The following is an 18,414-nucleotide window of genomic DNA, read 5'->3' as shown; positions in this document are numbered from 1 at the left end:
GAAGCAATTTAGCATGCACATGAAACAATATGGCATAACCACAAAAGGAGTATTCTGAGCAAAGTAAGCAAGATATAAAATTATACACAGAGTCTGAATCTATCTGCATAAAATTCTTGAAAAAATAGATAATCTGTATTTAGAAAGACATTCTTGATTACTTAGGAACAAGATGGAGCAGAAAAAGGCCTGATGGAGTCATACAAATCCCAGGTGGCTCAGTGGTAAAGAATCTGCTTGCAGTTCTATTTCCAGTTTTTAAGGAATCTCCTCACTGTTCTCCAAAGTGGCTGTACTAATTTACATTCCCACCAACATTGTAAGAGGGTTCCTTTTCTTCACACCCTCTCCAGCATTTATCATTTGTAGACTTTTTGATGGCAGCCATTCTGACTGGCATGAGATGGTACCTCATTGTGGTTTTGATTTGCATCTCTCATTATCATGAGTGATGTTGAGCATCTTTTCATGTTTGTTAGCCATCTGAATGTCTTCTTTGGAGAAATGTTGCTTCAGTTCTTTGGCCCATTTTTTGATTGGGTCATTTATTTTTCTGGAATTGAGCTGCATGAGCTGCTTGTATATTTTTAAGATTAATTTTTTGTCAGTTGCTTTGTTTGCTATTATTTTCTCCCATTCTGAAGGCTGTCTTTTCACCTTGCTTATAGTTTCCTTTGATGTGCAAAAGTTTTTAAGTTTAATTAGGTCCCATTTGTTTATTTTTGCTTTTATTTCCATTACTCTGGGAGGTGGGTCATAGGAGATCCTGCTGTGATTTATGTCAGAGAGTGTTTTGCCTCTGTTTTCCTCTAGGAGTTTTATAGTTTCTGGTCTTACATTTAGATCTTTAATCCATTCTGAGTTTATTTTTGTGTATGGTGTTAAGAAGTGTTCTAGTTTTCTTTCTTTTACAAGTGGTTGACCAGTTTTCCCAGCACCACTTGTTAAAGAGACTGTCTTTTCTTCATTGTGTATTCTTGCCTCCTTTGTCAAAGATAAGGTGTCCATAGGTGTGTGGATTTATCTCTGGGCTTTCTATTTTGTTCCATTGATCTGTATTTCTGTCTTTGTGCCAGTACCATACTGTCTTGATGACTGTGGCTTTGTAATATAGTATGAAGTCAGGCAGGTTGATTCCTCCAGTTCCATTCTCTTTCTCAAGATGACCCAGCAATCCCACTGCTGGGCATACACACCGAGGAAACCCGAATTGAGAGAGATACATGTACTCCAATGTTCATTGCAGCACTGTTTACAATAGCCAGGACATGGAAGCAACTTACATGCCCATTGGCAGACGAATGGATAAGAAAGCTGTGGTCCATGTACACAATGGAATATTACTCAGATATTAAAAAGAATGCATTTGAATTAGTTCTAATGAGGTGGATGAAACTGGAGCCTATTATACAGAGTGAAGTAAGTCAGAAAGAAAAACACCAATACAGTATATTATTGCATATATATGGAATTTAGAAAGATGGCAACGATGACCCTATATGCGAGACAGCAAGAGACGCAGAGGTAAAGGACAGACTTTTGGACTCTGTGGGAGAAGGCGAGGGTGGGATGATTTGAGAGAATAGCACTGAAGCATGTATATTATCATATGTGAAACAGATCGCCAGTCCAAGTTCAATACATGAGACAGGGAGCTCAGGGCTGGTGCACTGGGATGACCCTGAGGGATGGAACGGGGAGGGGTGTTCAGGATGGGGGACACATGTACACCCATGGCTCATTCATGTCAATGTATGGCAAAAACCACTACAATATTGTAAAGTAATTAGCCTCCAATTAAAATAAATAAATTAAATTTTAAAAAAAGAATCTGCTTGCAATGCAAAAGCTGTAGGAAACAGGGGTTCAATCCCTGGATTGGGAAGATCCCCTTGAAAATGAAATGGCCACCAACTCAGTATTCTCACAGGGGTAATCCCGTGGACAGAGGAGCCTGGTGGGCTACACTCCGTAAGTCCCAAAAAGTCAAACACCACTGAGTGACTGAGTTCACAGACATGTCATTTCTGTAGATCCTACTTTCCCTTTTTCTGGTAACTTGAATTTTAACACAAGTAAAAGATAGTTTTCGACAAGTCTTAGTCTCAGTCTTAGAGACAGAGTAGCATTGTTTTCTGATTCTTCTTCCTCCTTCACTTTTCCTCTCTTCCTCCTCTTCCTCGTCTTCTCATTATTATTCCTTTCTTGTCCTCCTTCTTCCCTGGTTGTTCATCCTTCTCTATGGAGACTACCATTATCTAACAGACTTCTATGTTTTCTTTTTCTTCTTTCTTATTTTCTCTGTCTTTCTCTTCTCTCTCTTTTCTCTGAATTTATGTGTTACTTTTCTTTCACAGACTCTAATGTGGCTTTATTAGAGAGTTTCTCAATAAAAGAGATATTTAGTTTGATATATAACATTTTTTTCAAAGACCATGTCAGTCATTTCTTTTTAACTTTGAAAAATCACTTAAAAGTTACCATACATTCCTAACTATAATATTGCTTCAGAAAAAAAAGAAATTGAATGTTTATAGTAAGCTCTCTGTGACTCTCTTCAGAAATAATTTTCAAATTATTTAAAGAAATTGAAAATTTTTATTTTCAAACATTGTGTAAGAAATCTTGTGATTCCTAAGCAACAGCAGACAAATAAGTTGAATCCTATGATAATCCTGATATTCTGCCTTGAGGCACTATCTGGACTTCATTTAAAAAGGAGTGAGATAATGAGAATTTTGTAGTAATATTCCTCAAGTGAAGTCAATAAGATAGATTTTTGTGAGTAAAGTATGAGTTGGTCTGGAATTCAGTTATACAAATTCTAGCTGGAATTTGTATGACAATATTGTGAGAAGGAAGCTTTTTAAAGAAGTAATTCCAAATATCCTAGAAATTCCAAATAATTCCAAATATGCTTAGATTTCTTCCTTGACTCTATTGCTGAGTTTAAGCAAGGTATGTATGCATGAAATGAAAGAAGTGAGGCAAACAATGGCAAAGGATCTATAATATTAATAGGACTTCTATAGGACTGGAGACATTCAAGTTTATAGCAGTTGGAGTGAAGAGTTATCATTAAATACATGTCTGAATATATGTGCACTGAGAAAACACCAAATAGGTCAAATCTAGTGGAGAAGGAAATGGCAACCCACTCCAGTGTTCTTGCCTGGAGAATCCCAGGGATGGGGTCGCACAGAGTCGGACACGACTGAAGTGACTTAGCAGCAGCAGTGGTAAGACAAAATGGATCGTTTATTAAGGGCTACTCTAATCTTGCTTTGACAAAGGGTAAAACTAATCTTAAAAGAATCAAGCCAGTTCTTGAGTAGCCTAACTCTGTGCTAGACAAATTCAGTACTAAACAGAACAAAACACAGGCTCTAACAGTCAATGAACTAATGTTTAAAATACCCACATCCTACAGAAAATTACTAGGTAGGCAGAGGAGAAAAATACAATCCATAACTAGGAGAGAAATATTCAAAAGAAAAGACTTGAATGGCAGAGATCAGGGAATTAAAACATGGTTTAAAGACTGTATTTTTGTATTACAAATATATTCATTAATTTAAAAAACATGAAAGATTATGAGAAAAAGAATACAAAGTACAAAAAGAAAACAAGTAGAACTCTTAAGAATAAAAAATACAGTATTTGAAACTTTAATTTACTTAATATTGCTATATACTAGATGCTGCAGGAGAAAAAATATCAAAAATTGAGATGATAATTATAACCAAGCTAAAGTGCAGAGGAAAAAGGAAAAATAGAATCAACTGAATTTAAACATATGTGTTTTAGATCCTAGAAGCATTGTAATGAGCAGGGAGAGTGAAGAAGAAATAATTGTCTAAATTTTTCCCAATTTTATAAAACTAGAAAGTCACAGCTGGCCCCAAGATGAGTGAATAAAAAGCATTCCCCACAAAGGCACATTTTTTTTAAAATCTGGAAAACAGTAAGAGAAAAAGACATTTTAGCGAAACAAAACATATAAGAATGAATTTCTTACAGTTCTTTGTCATTAAATATACAAACCAGGAGACTATCAAATCACAACTTGAAAGTCTGAAAAGCATAAAGGCAAAAAAGAAAAACTAGAACTTAAAACTAGTGATATGTCCTTCAAAATTAAAGAGGTATAAATTGTTTCTTAAAACAAACAAATGTAGAGGCTTATGTCATCAGAATAGTACCACTACAAGGCAGAGAAAGCCAGTGTTTATAAAGAATGAATGATATAAAATGAAAATGGAAGAATAGGAATGCATGCAAGGTAGGGAGACAGAAATGAGCAGAATTTAAATAGGGAGAAGTCCAACATCAAAATATTTAGATGAGAAAACCAGATATCCAGGAGCAGAGGGGGCTAATAAACGGCTTACAGATGTTTTTAAAGGAAGGGAATCATAAAGACATCCATAAACCAGTTGTATGAAAGGGCTTCAGGAGTAAAGAATATCAAGAACTTACCAACTTTTTTCTGAAGAGCCTCTGAAAAACATAAATGCAAAGACCAATGTCAATTTCATGAGATAGACACAGGATATGAATTCAAACTTGCTGAGCTATTTATATTTAAAATTTACACTGTCAGGATGCAGACTACTCACATTCACCCACACAGAGAAACAAACAGGGAACCAGAACTCACTTATTATTTGGTTTGCTTTCTTTTATCTGGTCTTTGACTGCTGATAAATATACAGTCATTTCTCATAATGTGGTGCTACATTGTGTAAAGTCACCTCAAACACTATATTAGAGAAATAGAATCACTTCTCTATAGATGTCTATACAGAGTAAGGTTTCTGGGTGCTTCTATGCTCAAAGATTTTGTCCACCAGTTACTACGGAATTTTATTGAATTTGAGTTTCTGTTTTAACACAGCCTAAAGAAAGTTGATCTTCATTACATCACATGGAGAAAAAGGAGGGAAAGTACTAAATGGCCGTAAAGGAGGTTTAAATACAATGACCTGAGCTTTTCTTGGAGAAATCTGACATGTCATAAATCTTAAATATGTTTAAATTTCAAAGATGTCTTGATAGAATTTATGAGAAAAAAACTACCTGTTCTCTTAATTGCAACAAGAAGACCAACCAAAGAAGTAATGATTGAGAAAGCTGAATGGCAAACGAAGTGGCTAAGTTCATTTGGAAAGATAAGCTAACAAGACAAAAATCAAATAAAAATGTGTTTGTGAAAAAAAAAAATGTGTTTGTGTGTTAGTTCAGGAAGATGATCCTTGCTTGTTGAAGGCATAGGTACAGGAAACAGAAGAAATAATAAAAAGGTCCCCAGTGAAATACATTATTGATACTTGCCTTTGCCTTGTTTACTCTTCTCTAAAAAGAATAAAGGAAGAAACAATCCATTCCAAATGAATGCATTTTGTCAGGAGGAGAGAAGGACAAATTTATTTTCTGATTCATAATGAGTTGGGGCTTCCCTGGTAGCTGAGTGGTAAAGTATCCACCTGCTATACTGTAGGAGTGAGTGAGTGAAAGTTGCTCAGTTGTGTCTGACTCTTTGTGACTCCATGGACTATACAGTCCATGGAATTCTCCAGGTCAGAATACTGGAGTGGGTAGCCTTTCCCTTCTCTAGGGATCTTCCCAGCCCAGGGATCAGACCCAGGTCTCCTGCATTGCAGGTGGATTCTTTACCAGCTGAGCCACCAGGGAAGCCCATACTGTAGGAGACCCAGGTTTAATCCCTGGTTTGGAAAGATGCTCTGGAGAATGAAATGGCAACCCACTGCAATATTCGTGCCTGGGAAATCCCATGGACAGAAAAGTCTGGTGGGCTACAGTCCAAATGGTTGCAAAGAGTATAACACAACTTAGCGACGAAACAGCAACAAAGGAATAGAAAGGTGATGTTACATGTCAGTGAAGAGGGATCTACATCAACTGAGACTATCTTGGAGAAAACTGGTAAGTCAGAAGTTTAAATATCCAAACTTGGCATGTATCTTAGTAATGAAATTCTGTTAGTGGAAAGGCTTTCTCTCCTTGAAGGCAATGACTAGAAATACAAGAGAGGCAATAATGCTGTAAATTGAATAGCAGATGAAGATGGATAGCTTAAGTTGGAAGAATGAGGTACTATATAAAATCATGTAAAAGTATGTCTCTGTTTGCATCTAAGGGAGATGATCTTTAAGAGTTGAAGGCAAGAGCATAAGAAATAGATGAGAGAATAACAATGTACACAGTGGAATACATTATTGGTACTTGTCTTTTTCTTGGTTACCTTCCTCTGAGAAGTAAAAGGAAGAAATAAGCAACTGATTCCATATAAAAGCATAATGTTAAAAAAGAACCAAAATTGTGACTCCTTTCATAGTGTACTGCATGGTGCAACTTGATGTACATTTGTGAAAACTGGAACCATAAATTTCCAAAGGACATCTCACCAATCAAAGGCTGGGTTGTCTCTTACATCCCTCCACCCTTTTCTGCTAAAGGAACTAAAAATGCAAGAAAGTGAAAGTCATTCAGTTGCATCCGACTCTTTGTGACCCTATGGAATAGTCCATGTAATTCTCCAGGCCAGAATACTGGAGTGGGTAGCCATTCCCTTCTTCAGGGGATCTTCCCAACCCAGTCATGCAACCCAGGTCTCCAGCATTGTGGGCGGATTCTTTGCCAGCTTAGCCACCAGGGAAGCCCAATTAGGAAATAAAACCCTAAGAGGAGATAGGGTAGAAATTATTTGGGGATGCAAAATATCAATCATTTTACTTTGTTTGGACCATCCTTTTTTACAATGAAATTCAGATATATACACATGTTGGGGACAGATCGGCTTTCCAGACAGGTCACTGGTGAAGAATCTGCCTGCCCATGCAGGAGACATTGGTTCAATCACTGGGTTGGGAAGATACCCTGGAGAAGGACATGGCAACCCACTCCAGTATCATGCAGGGATAATTCCATGGACAGAGGAGCCTGGATGGCTATAGTCCATGGGGTTGGAAAGAGTCAGACATAACTGAGTGACTGAACTGAACTGAAAACAAACCTTTAAAGATTCAAGCCAATTCTTGAGTAGAGAAATTCAATACTCAACAAAACAAAACACAGGCTCCAGAAGTCAATGAATTAGGTTTAAAATATCTAACATCCTACAGAAAATTACTAGCTAGATGGAGGAGAAAAATACAAACCATAGTTAGGAGAGAATAACACAAAAGGAAAAGACCTGGAATAACAGATGAGGGAATTAAATAATGGTCTAAATACCATAATTTTGTCTGTATTATTAATATATTCACTAATTTAAAAAACACAAAACATTATGAGAGAAGCACAAAGTATAAAAAGGAAACAAGTAGAATGCTTTAGAATAAAAAATACAATGTTAGAAACTTTATTCAATATTGCACATATTAGACATCGCAGAAGTAAACAACTAAAAATTAAGACAGAAGTAAAATATAACCAAACTAAAGCACAGAGGTAAATAGCATCAACTGAACTGACACACAAGGGTTTTAGATCCTAGAAGGATGGTAATGAGCACAGAGCGTGAAGTAAAAATAATTGTCTAAATGTCCCCAAATTTTATAAAACTAGAAAGTCACAGCTGGCTCTAAGCTGGGTAAACAAAAAGAGCTCCTCATCAAGGCACATTTTTTAAAATCTGGAAAACAGTCTGAGAAAAACACATTTTACCATAAAATAAATAAGAATGGATTTCTTATAGTTCTTTGTCATTAAATATGCAAACCAGAAGACTATCAAACCACAACTTGAAAGTCTGAAAAGGAAAAAGGGGAAAAAAAAGAAAAGCTAGAATTCTAAATTTAGTGATATATCCTTCAAAATTAAGGAGATGTAAATTATTTTTTAAAACAAACAAATGTAGAGGCTTGTTTCACCAAAATAGTGCCACCACAAGATAGAAGGAGCCCAGTCTATATAGAACAAACAGTATAAAATGGAAATAGAAGAATAGGAATGTATGGAAGGTAGGAAGATGGAAATGAGTAGAACTTAAATAGGGAGAAGTCCAATATAAAAAGTTTTGATGTGAAGTACAGATATCCAGGAGCAGAGGGGGGCCAATAAATGCCTTATAGATCTTTTAAAAGGAAGGGAATCATACAGACATCCAGAAACCAGTTGTATTAAAGGGCTTCAGGAGTAAAGTTTATCAGAGAACTTACCAACTTTTTTCTGAGGATCTTCTGAAAGATATAAATGCAGAGATCAATGTCAATTTCATAAGACAGGCCCTGAAAGATATAAATGCAGAGATCAATGTCAATTTCATAAGACAGGCCCAAGATATGAAATTGAAATTTAATGAAATTTTGTATTTAAAATTTACACTATCAGGATGCAGAAGACTATTCACATTCACTCGTACAAAGAAACACGCAGGAACTCAGAACTCACTTATTATTTGGTTTGTTTTATTTTATTTGGTCCTAGACTGCTATTAAATACAGTCATTTCTCATATTGTCATAGCTACATTGTGTAAGGTCACCTCAAACATTGTATTAGAGAAAACAGAATCACTGCTCTATAAATGCCTAATATATAATTAGGTTTCTGCGTACTTCTATGCTCAAAGATTTTGTCCACCGGTTACTATGGAATTTTATTGAATCTGAGTTTCTGTTTTAACCCATCCTGAACAAAGCTGATATTCACTACATCATGTGGGGCAAAGGGAGGGAAAGCACTAAGTTACAGTTAAGGAAGCTTAAATCAATTGAACAAAAATTTTCTTGGAGTAATCTTACATGTTATAAACCTTGAATATGTTGACATTTCAAAGACACCTTGATAAAATTTATGGAAAAAAAATGGCTGTTCTCTTGATTGTGACAAGAAGACCAATCAAAAAAGTAATGATTGGGAAAACTAAATGACAAATGAAATGAGCAAACTCAGTTAGAAAGATAAGCTAACAAGACAAAAATCAGATAAAAATATGTGTTTATGTGAGTTGAGGAAGATGATCCTTGCTTATTGAAGGCAAGGGTACAAGAAACAGATGAAATAATAACAAGGTCCCCAGTGGAATACATTTTTGGTACTTGCCTTTTTGGTATTCACTGTTCTCTAAAAAGTAAAAGAAAGGAAGAATCAGTTCTTTCCAAATGAATGCATTTTGTCAGGAACAGAGAAGGACAAAATTCAAAACCCTTTTATAATTTACTTCTTGGTGTATATTGACTCAGGGCTTCCCTCGTGGGGGAAAAAAAAGAAAATGCCTGCCAAGCAGGAGACCCAGGTTTGATCCCTGAGTCAGGAAGATTCCCTGGAAAAGAAAATGGCAACCAACTCCAGTTCTTGCCTGGGAAATCTCAAGGACAGAGAAGCCTGTTGGTCTATAGTCCATGTGGTCCCAAAAGAGCCAAATACAACTTATTGACTAAAGAACAACAACATATTGACTCATATTTGTGAGAATTGGTTCATTAAAGTTCTAAAGGACATTTCAACACTCCAAAGTGTTTTAGGTTTTGTTTGTTTTCTTTGCATTACCCCACATGTTGGTGAAAGAAGAGTTAAGATAGGTGAAGAAAAATAAGAAAAGAAACAACAGGACTTCCACTGCATTAAATGATGTCCATCATTCATCTTTCATTGAGTCCTTTCAGGCTAAAATGCACACATACATGACTCAGGTATGACACAAAAAGTGATGAGGAGGTGCACAGAAAAGGTACCCATCTGTCTAAAACTGTACGTGTAGCAGTAGTTATATAAAACCTCTAATGTACATTGCAAAAATATATTATTAAATTATATTCCCTATGAAAACAAGAATATAATTTTAAAATGTCATTAGAAAAGGAGAATGTTAAAATTTATGATGATATTCGGTTTCCTTTTGGAAATATCTCAAGACAATAGTTATATGTGTTCCTCATGTAAAATTTTCAGGAAATCTAGAGCCATATTATATTTAAACTTCCATTAAGACATAGCCCATCTACAAATATTTAAAAGGAATAAAATTTGCCAATTTGATAACTGTGTCAATAAAATACAAAAGAATAAATTATAAGTATTATGATTGTTTATCTTCTCTAAGGTTGGGAAAATTATTAATATATTTAACAATGAAAAGATACTAGAAGTATTTCATAGCCATATGTGTGTGTGTGTATATATATATATATATACAGCCAGTAAAAATTAGCATAAGGGAAAATATACCATCTAGTATTATTTGTAATTTTTGTTTGTAACTCCATTTTATAATAGTTACACAAGATTATAATAGTTACACAAGGCAAATGTTCAAAATAATTATAAATCCATGTTAATGAGTACACAATATAGAAAGATATCATTTTTGACATCAATTACAAAAGAGAGGAGATAAAGTTGCATAAAAGTAGAGTATTTTTGAGCCAATTGAAGTTAAGTTGCTGTCAATTCAAAATATATTGTTCAAACTTTTGGATATTAGATGCTACTCCATGGTCTGCACAAATAAAATATCCATGGAATATATCCAAAAGGAAGTGATTAAGTAATCTCAATGTGTCACAATAAAAAGACAACTAATTCAGAGGAAAGTAGTGATGAAAGACAAAAATCCTAAAAACAGAAATCAAGGAGCAAGAAGGTAAAAGTCTTTCTTAATCACTAATTATTTCAAATGTAAATAGACTAAACTCCTCAATCAAAGGACATAGATTGGATGTATAGACTTGGAAAATGTACAGTTATACTCTGTCTAAAAGTGACTAATTTTAGATACAAATACACACAGGTTGAAACTGAAATGATGGAAGAAAATATTCCATTCAAATATTAACCAAGACAGAATTATACCACTATCAATGAGAACAGACTTTAAAGCAAAAATTGTCAAAATAGTCAAAGAAGGACATTGTATATTGTATATTGATAAAAGAGCAAATCACCAAGAAGATATAACAAATATAAGCATGTGTGCACCAAATAACAGATGCCTAGAATATATAAAGCAAACATTGACAGAATGGAGGAATTTACAGTATTAGGTGGAGACTTCAGTACTCTATTTTCAATAATGGATAGAATAACGAAGTAGAAGATTGATGAAGAAACAGAGGGTTGAAGAGCATTAAACCAATCAGATTTAACAGATCTATGGACTCCGGGAGTTGGTGATGGACAGGGAGGCCTGGCGTGCTGCGGTTCATATGGTCGCAAAGAATCTGGACACAATTGAGCGACTGAACTGATATATTAAATCCAGACCTGGTGCACTGGGAAGACTCAGAGGGATTGGGTAGAGAGGGAGGTGGGGGGTGGGGATCGGGATGGGGAATACATGTAAATCCATGGCTGATTCATGTCAATGTATGACAAAACCCACTACAATATTGTAAAGTAATTAGCCTCCAACTAATAAAAATAAATGAAAAAAAATTTAAAAATTTAAAAAAATTTAAAAAATAAAAATAAATAAATTCTACTGAAAAACAGCATAATATGCATTTTTTTCTAATGAACACAGCACATTCTCTAGATAAACCATGTGCTGAGCTTAAAAAAAAAAGAGCCTTAATGAATTTTAAAATAATGACGTCAATACAAAGTATCTTTGCTGATTACAATAGAATGAAGGTAGAAATCAATAACAAAAAAACTAGGAAATTCGCTACTATGTGGAAATTAAGCAACACACTTTTAAATACCAATGGGTCAAAGAAGAAATAACAAAAAAATTTTTGCAATTGTCTTGAGACCAATGAAAGCAAAGATACAACATATCCAATTTATGAGATACAGTGAAAGCAGGGAAATTTATAGCTGTGTGTGTGCTCAGTTGTTTGAGGTGCTATTAAAAAAAAAAAAAGAGATTAAACCCAAAGCTAGCAGAAGAAAATAATAAAGACTAGAGTGAAGGTAAACAAATTTCGGCAAAAGAATAGTGAAAAACAATGAAACAAAAAAGTGGTTCTTTAAGAGGAAGTTATTCACCATTTGATCTAAGATGGCCATTTTAATATTTTCAAGACTTATTCTGACTTGCTGAATATTAGGGTGTTCAATATTTGAAAACAGTTTTTACCTTTGCCAAAATTTTCTCCATTCAAAGCTAAATGTCATTAGTCCCTTTAAATTTTCATCTTATTCCAAATGTTCAGACCCTTCACAATTCTGTATATTATACCCTTACCAGACTCCTTTTTATTTAATTTTTTTCAAATTCAGTTTCCCAGCACTAAGCAAAAAACTGTAGCTAAAAATGTGACCATAGAAAAGTATATTGACATCTCTTGCTTGGAGATAACATCTACATTGAGAAGCTCAAAATATGCTCATCTCTGTTCTCAACTCAAAGGCAAATTATTTTAAGAAGGGGAAGGATGTTCCCTTTAGATCACAAGATGACTCTGACTTACCATTTTCATGTGGTTTCTTACACATGAAATGATTAGATGTCACGGCTATCAGGATTGAAATACAAATGGCCAGACTAAGATTGGGTAAATTATCCCAAGATGAAAATCTGAAAAATCCACTACAGATATGTTTATGGTAGACTCACTGATCAAACAATGCTGCTTCCATTTAAGGACACTCTACATACATGCCAAGCTTGAGCCTCCTCCAGAGTTCAGGTAACCTCCATCTCTCTCCAGAAAGGAGACACTGAATTGATACTGGGGAGAGCTTGGGTAAATTGATGTAGGACTTTGTGGGGCTATGATGGATCTTCTTTCCTTGGTGGATGCTAAGTGTGTTATCATGGACCAGAGTAACTGAGGGCAATGTGTTTACTCTCAGAGGAGGCTTTAAGCAGTTCACAGTGATAATCATATCTCTGGAGGTAGAACAATTATATAAATCTTTTATATTTTAGGGTAACTTGAATGGTACCCCACTAATGGCAAGACATAATTTTTCTTTTAGGGGCAGACTTTTCCTTATTGACCAGTTGTGCATGGATAGACATTGATGACCTGTAAGCTTAGTCAAATCATTGTTTATCCTTCAAGACAGAAAAAGTTCATCATTTGTTCAAAGTCTCATTGCGTATACTTTTTCATTACTTAAGATGAATTAGAGCCATAATCACTAGAGATTGGATTTCTGCTCCACTCTTAGAGCCTCCAAATAGTGCACATTAAAATGTTTTAATCATGCATATTAATATCCACTTATAATTACACATCAATATATTATCTTAAAGGTTTGATTTCATTATTATGCAAGGTGCTCAGTATGAGAGTATTGGTTTTCAATTTTGCAAGGTGATTTTTCACTACTTTGGGAATATACAAATGGGATTAAAGTGAAATTACTTTGGGATTAAAGTGAAATACTTTGGGATTAAACTGAAATTACTCAAGGAGTTTGCACTGTGAGAGAAGTTTCAGAATATTCAGAAAGCTTATTACCAGAAGCATCACAGACATGAAGAGAAGTATGGGAAGAGTGATAGTATCCATAAGTTAAAGTGTGCTGAAAGAAGTGAGGTAGAAGAATGAGGTGGAAGAATAATCAATATATAATGAGAATAGATGAGTGAGGTTTCCAGGCAAGAGTACTGGAGTGGGTTACCATTTCCTTCTCCAGGGGATCTTCCCAACCCAGGAAACGAACCTGGGTCTCCCGCACTGCGGGCAGACGCTTTACCATCTGAGCCACCAGGGAAGCCCAAGAACTACTTAGAGATGTCTAATTAGGGAATGAGAAAACAGGTTAACCAGACCTAAGAGTAACAGCTCCAACCACCAGGACTTGTATCCTGTGTTCTACTCTGTCTTTGTCTCAAATACCTTTATAGAGACACTAGGCATTTAAATTCATGAACACAGCACATATAAACACCAACAATAACAGTGACAAAACTCAAACTCACCTTCTCCACTTGTAAAGAGTTTTACAAACCAACTCATTGTCTGAGTCACCAACTCAGAAGGGAGTTTGATTCACATCTATTGGTCCACAGGAAATTCCCAGCTTTTTTCTGATCTGGATTGCCAGAGCTTGAAATGTTTTTGTGCTCCCTATACCAATACAGAAGAAAGGGACTGTACTACTCAGGGCTATATCCTTGGGATGGAGAGCTTCAGTCACGTGAACCAGGTCTTTTGCTCCCAAGTGCTGTAGCTGGGTAGAAAATGGAATTGTCTCAGAAGCAGGGAAGGAGACTCTGGACTTTTGTCCTTGGAGGCTGATAAAGCAGTATTCTGTTGGCAGGTGTCCATTTCCTCACTTGAATGCACACACAAATGATCACATATACACACAAAATTCAATTGATAAGTGGCTTTTTTATTTCCTTTGTGCAGATAAAGCCCAGTGAGACTGCCTAGTACTGGAAAAGGAAGATATTTTATGTTCACTTAACAATCTATGAAAACCAAAAGAATAAAATACTTAGGAGTATATCTACCTAAAGAAACAAAGGACCTATACATAGAAAACTATAAAACACTGATGAAAGAAATCAAAGAGGACACAAACAGATGGAGAAACATACCGTGTTCATGGATTGGAAGAATTAATATTGTCAAAATGGCTATTCTACCCAAAGCAGTCTATAGATTCAATGCAATCCCTATCAAGCTACCAACGGTATTTTTCACAGAACTAGACCAAAGAATTTCACAATTTGTATGGAAATACAAAAAACCTCGAATAGCCAAAGTAATCTTGAGAAAGAAGAATGGAACTGGAGGAATCAACCTGCCTGACTTCAGACTCTACTACAAAGCCACAGTCATCAAGACAGTATGGTACTGGCACAAAGACAGAAATATAGATCAATGGAACAGAATAGAAAGCCCAGAGATAAATCCACAAACCTATGGACACCTTATCTTTGACAAAGGAGGCAAGGATATACAATGGAAAAAAGACAACCTCTTTAACAAGTGGTGCTGGGAAAACTGGTCAACCACTTGTAAAAGAATGAAACTAGAACACTTTCTAACACCATACACAAAAATAAACTCAAAATGGATTAAAGATCTAAATGTAAGACCAGAAACTATAAAACTCCTAGAGGAGAACACAGGCAAAACACTCTCCGACATAATTCACAGCAAGATCCTCTATGACCCACCTCCCAGAATATTGGAAATAAAAGCAAAACTAAACAAATGGGACCTAATGAAACTTAAAAGCTTTTGCACTACAAAGGAAACTATAAGTAAGGTGAAAAGACAGCCCTCAGATTGGGAGAAAATAATAGCAAATGAAGAAACAGACAAAGGATTAATCTCAAAAATATACAAGCAACTCCTGCAGCTCAATTCCAGAAAAATAAATGACCCAATCAAAAAATGTGCCAAAGAACTAAACAGACATTTCTCCAAAGAAGACATACAGATGGCTAACAAACACATGAAAAGATGCTCAACATCACTCATTATTAGAGAAATGCAAATCAAAACCACAATGAGGTACCATTACACACCAGTCAGGATGGCTGCTATCCAAAAGTCTACAAGCAATAAATGCTGGAGAGGCTGTGGAGAAAAGGGAACCCTCTTACACTGTTGGTGGGAATGCAAACTAGTACAGCCGCTATGGAAAACAGTGTGGAGATTTCTTAAAAAACTGGAAATAGATCTGCCATATGACCCAGCAATCCCACTCCTGGGCATACACACTGAGGAAACCAGATCTGAAAGAGACACGTGCACCCCAATGTTCATCGCAGCACTGTTTATAATAGCCAGGACATGGAAGCAACCTAGATGCCCATCAGCAGATGAATGGATAAGGAAGCTGTGGTACATATACACCATGGAATATTACTCAGCCATTAAAAAGAATTCATTTGAACCAGTCCTAATGAGATGGATGAAGCTGGAGCCCATTATACAGAGTGAAGTAAGCCAGAAAGATAAAGAACATTACAGCATACTGACACATGTATATGGAATTTAGAAAGGTGATAACAATAACCCTATATGCAGAACAGAAAAAGAGACACAGAAATACAGAACAGACTTTTGAACTTTGTGGGAGAATGTGAGGGTGGGATATTTCAAAAGAACAGCATGTATACTGTCTATGGTGGGGCAGATCACCGGCCCAGGTGGGATGCACGAGACAAGTGCTCCGGCCTGGTGCACTCGGAAGACCCAGAGGAATCGGGTGGAGAGGGAGGTGGGAGGGGGGATCGGGATTGGGAATACATGTAAATCCATGGCTGATTCATATCAATGTATGACAAAACCCACTGGAAAAATAATAATAATAATAATAATAAATAAATAAATAAATAAACAATCTATGAAAACCAATTAAACTTAAGCCAGGGTTGTTACAGAGCAGGCAATGATTCCATGTTCCTTTCCATTTTCCCTTGTGCAGTCCAAATTTAGTATTCTTTATTCTTCTCAAATTCAGTGAACTTCTGAACTCTGCCTACTAGTGTAAACCTAAATTCTGCTATGGAGTCTTCTTTGTATCTTTCTAATCCTCACACGGGTCCATATTCCTTTTGTGGTGGCAAAATATGCCATTATGTGGCTTTACCACATTTTGTTTACCCATTCAACCATTGATAGGCATTTGGGTTGTGTTCACTTTTTTGGCCATTGTGAAAAATCCTGCTGCAAACATTTGGGTACACATTTTTTGTGTGTGAATATATACTTTAATTTCTCTTGGGGTGGATCTGGAATGTTAAGTCCATAAATCAAGGAAAATTGGACATGGTCAAGTAGGAGATGGTAAGAATAAACATCAACATCCTAGGAATCAGCAAACTAAAGTGGACGAGAATGGGCAAATTTAATTCAGATGACCATTATATCTACTAATGTGGCAAGAATCCCATAGAAGAAATGGAGTAGCTCTCAAAAGAGTCCAAAGTGCAGTACATGGGTGCAACCTCAAAAATGACAGAATGATCTCGGTTTTTTTCCAAGGCAAGCCATTCAACATCATAGACATCCAAGTCGATGGCCCTACCACTGATGCCAAAGAAGCTGATCAGTTCCATGTAGACCTAGACCTCCTAGAACTAACACCTAGAAAAGATATTCTATTCATCATCAGGGATTAGAATGCAAAAGTAGGAAGTCAAGATATACTGAGAGTATCAGACAAATTTGGCCTTGGAGAACAAAATGAAGCAGGGCAAAGACTAATTGAATTCTTCCAAGAGAATGCACTAGTCATAGCAAATACCCTTTTTCAACAGCACAAGAGATGACTTTACACATGGACATTACTAAATGGTCAATACCAAAATCAAATTGACTACATTCTTTGTAGCCAAAGATGGAGAAGCTGTATACAGTCAGTAAAAACAAGACCTGGAGCTGACTGTGGCTCAGATCATCAGCTTCGCATAGCAAAATTCAGGCTTAAACTAAAGAAAACTGGGAAAAACAATATGCCAGCCAGATATGACTTAAATCCCAGATGAATTCGCAGTAGAGGTAATGAACAGATTCAAGGAACTAGAGCTAGTTAAGAGTGTGCCAGGAGAACTATGGACAGAGGTCTGTAACACTGTACAGAGGCAGTGAACAAAATCATCCCCCCCCCCAAAAAAAAAGAGAAACAAGAAGCCAAAGTGATTATCTGAGGAAGCTTTACAAAAAGCAGAAGAATGAAAAGAAGTGAAAAGCAAGGGAGAGAAGGAAAGGTACAACCAATTAAACACAGTTTCAAAGAATAGCTAGGAGAGACAATAAGTCCTTCTTCAATGAACAGTGCTTAATAAGAGAAGAAAACAACAAAAAGGGAAAGACTAGAGATCTCTCCAGGAAAACTGGAAACATCAAGGGAGCATTCCACCCAAAGATGGGCACAATAAAGGATAAAAATGGTAAAGTCCTACTAGATGCTGAAGAGATCAAGAAGAGATGGAAAGATTATAAGGAAGAACGGTATAAAAAAAGATCTTAATGATCTGCATTACTACAATGGTGTAGTTAGTCACCCGGAGCCAGACGTGTGAAGTCCAGTAGGTTTTAAGCAGCACTGCTGCTAATAAAGCTAGTGGATTCGATGAAATTCCAGCAGAATTATTCCCATCCCTAAAGGAGGATGCCATCAAGGTTTTGCATTTATTATGCCAGCAAGTCTGGAAGACCCAGCAGTGGCCACAGTACTGAAAAAGATCAATCCTCATCCCAATTCCCAAGAAGGGTACTCCCAAAGAATGTGCTAACCACTGGACTATTGCACTCATCTCACATGCTAGTAAGGTCATGTTTAAAATCTTGCATGCTAGGCTTCAGCATTAAGGGAACCAAGAACTTCCAGATGTCCAAGGTGGGTTCAGAAAAGGAAGAGGAACTAGAGATCAAACTGCCAACATTCACTGTATTATAGAGAAAGCAAGGGAATTTCAGAAAAAAACATCTATCTCTGTTTCATCAACTATGCTAAACCTTTGACTATGTGGATCATTACAAACTGAGGAAAGCTCTTAAAGAGATGGGAATACCAGACCATCTTA

The 18,414-nt window shown here is 36.1% G+C and overlaps 1 long non-coding RNA gene across 1 annotated transcript in view; it reads right to left on the bottom strand.

The window, feature by feature from the left end:
* Nucleotides 1-14,082, bottom strand: part of LOC133059085 (uncharacterized) — a 30,191-nt gene extending 16,109 nt beyond the window's left edge. Inside the window, exons 1-3 of the long non-coding RNA XR_009693480.1 lie at nt 13,843-14,082; nt 8,184-8,252; nt 4,480-4,500 (exon numbers count right to left, since the gene is read on the bottom strand). This is a non-coding gene — a long non-coding RNA (uncharacterized LOC133059085). The remainder of the gene's footprint in view (nt 1-4,479; nt 4,501-8,183; nt 8,253-13,842) is intronic.
* Nucleotides 14,083-18,414: the final 4,332 nt, after the last annotated feature.

The sequence above is a fragment of the Dama dama genome, chromosome 7, assembly GCF_033118175.1.
Source record: "Dama dama isolate Ldn47 chromosome 7, ASM3311817v1, whole genome shotgun sequence".
Taxonomy (NCBI): Eukaryota; Metazoa; Chordata; class Mammalia; order Artiodactyla; family Cervidae; genus Dama; species Dama dama.
This window is presented reverse-complemented; position numbering and strand designations above follow the sequence as displayed.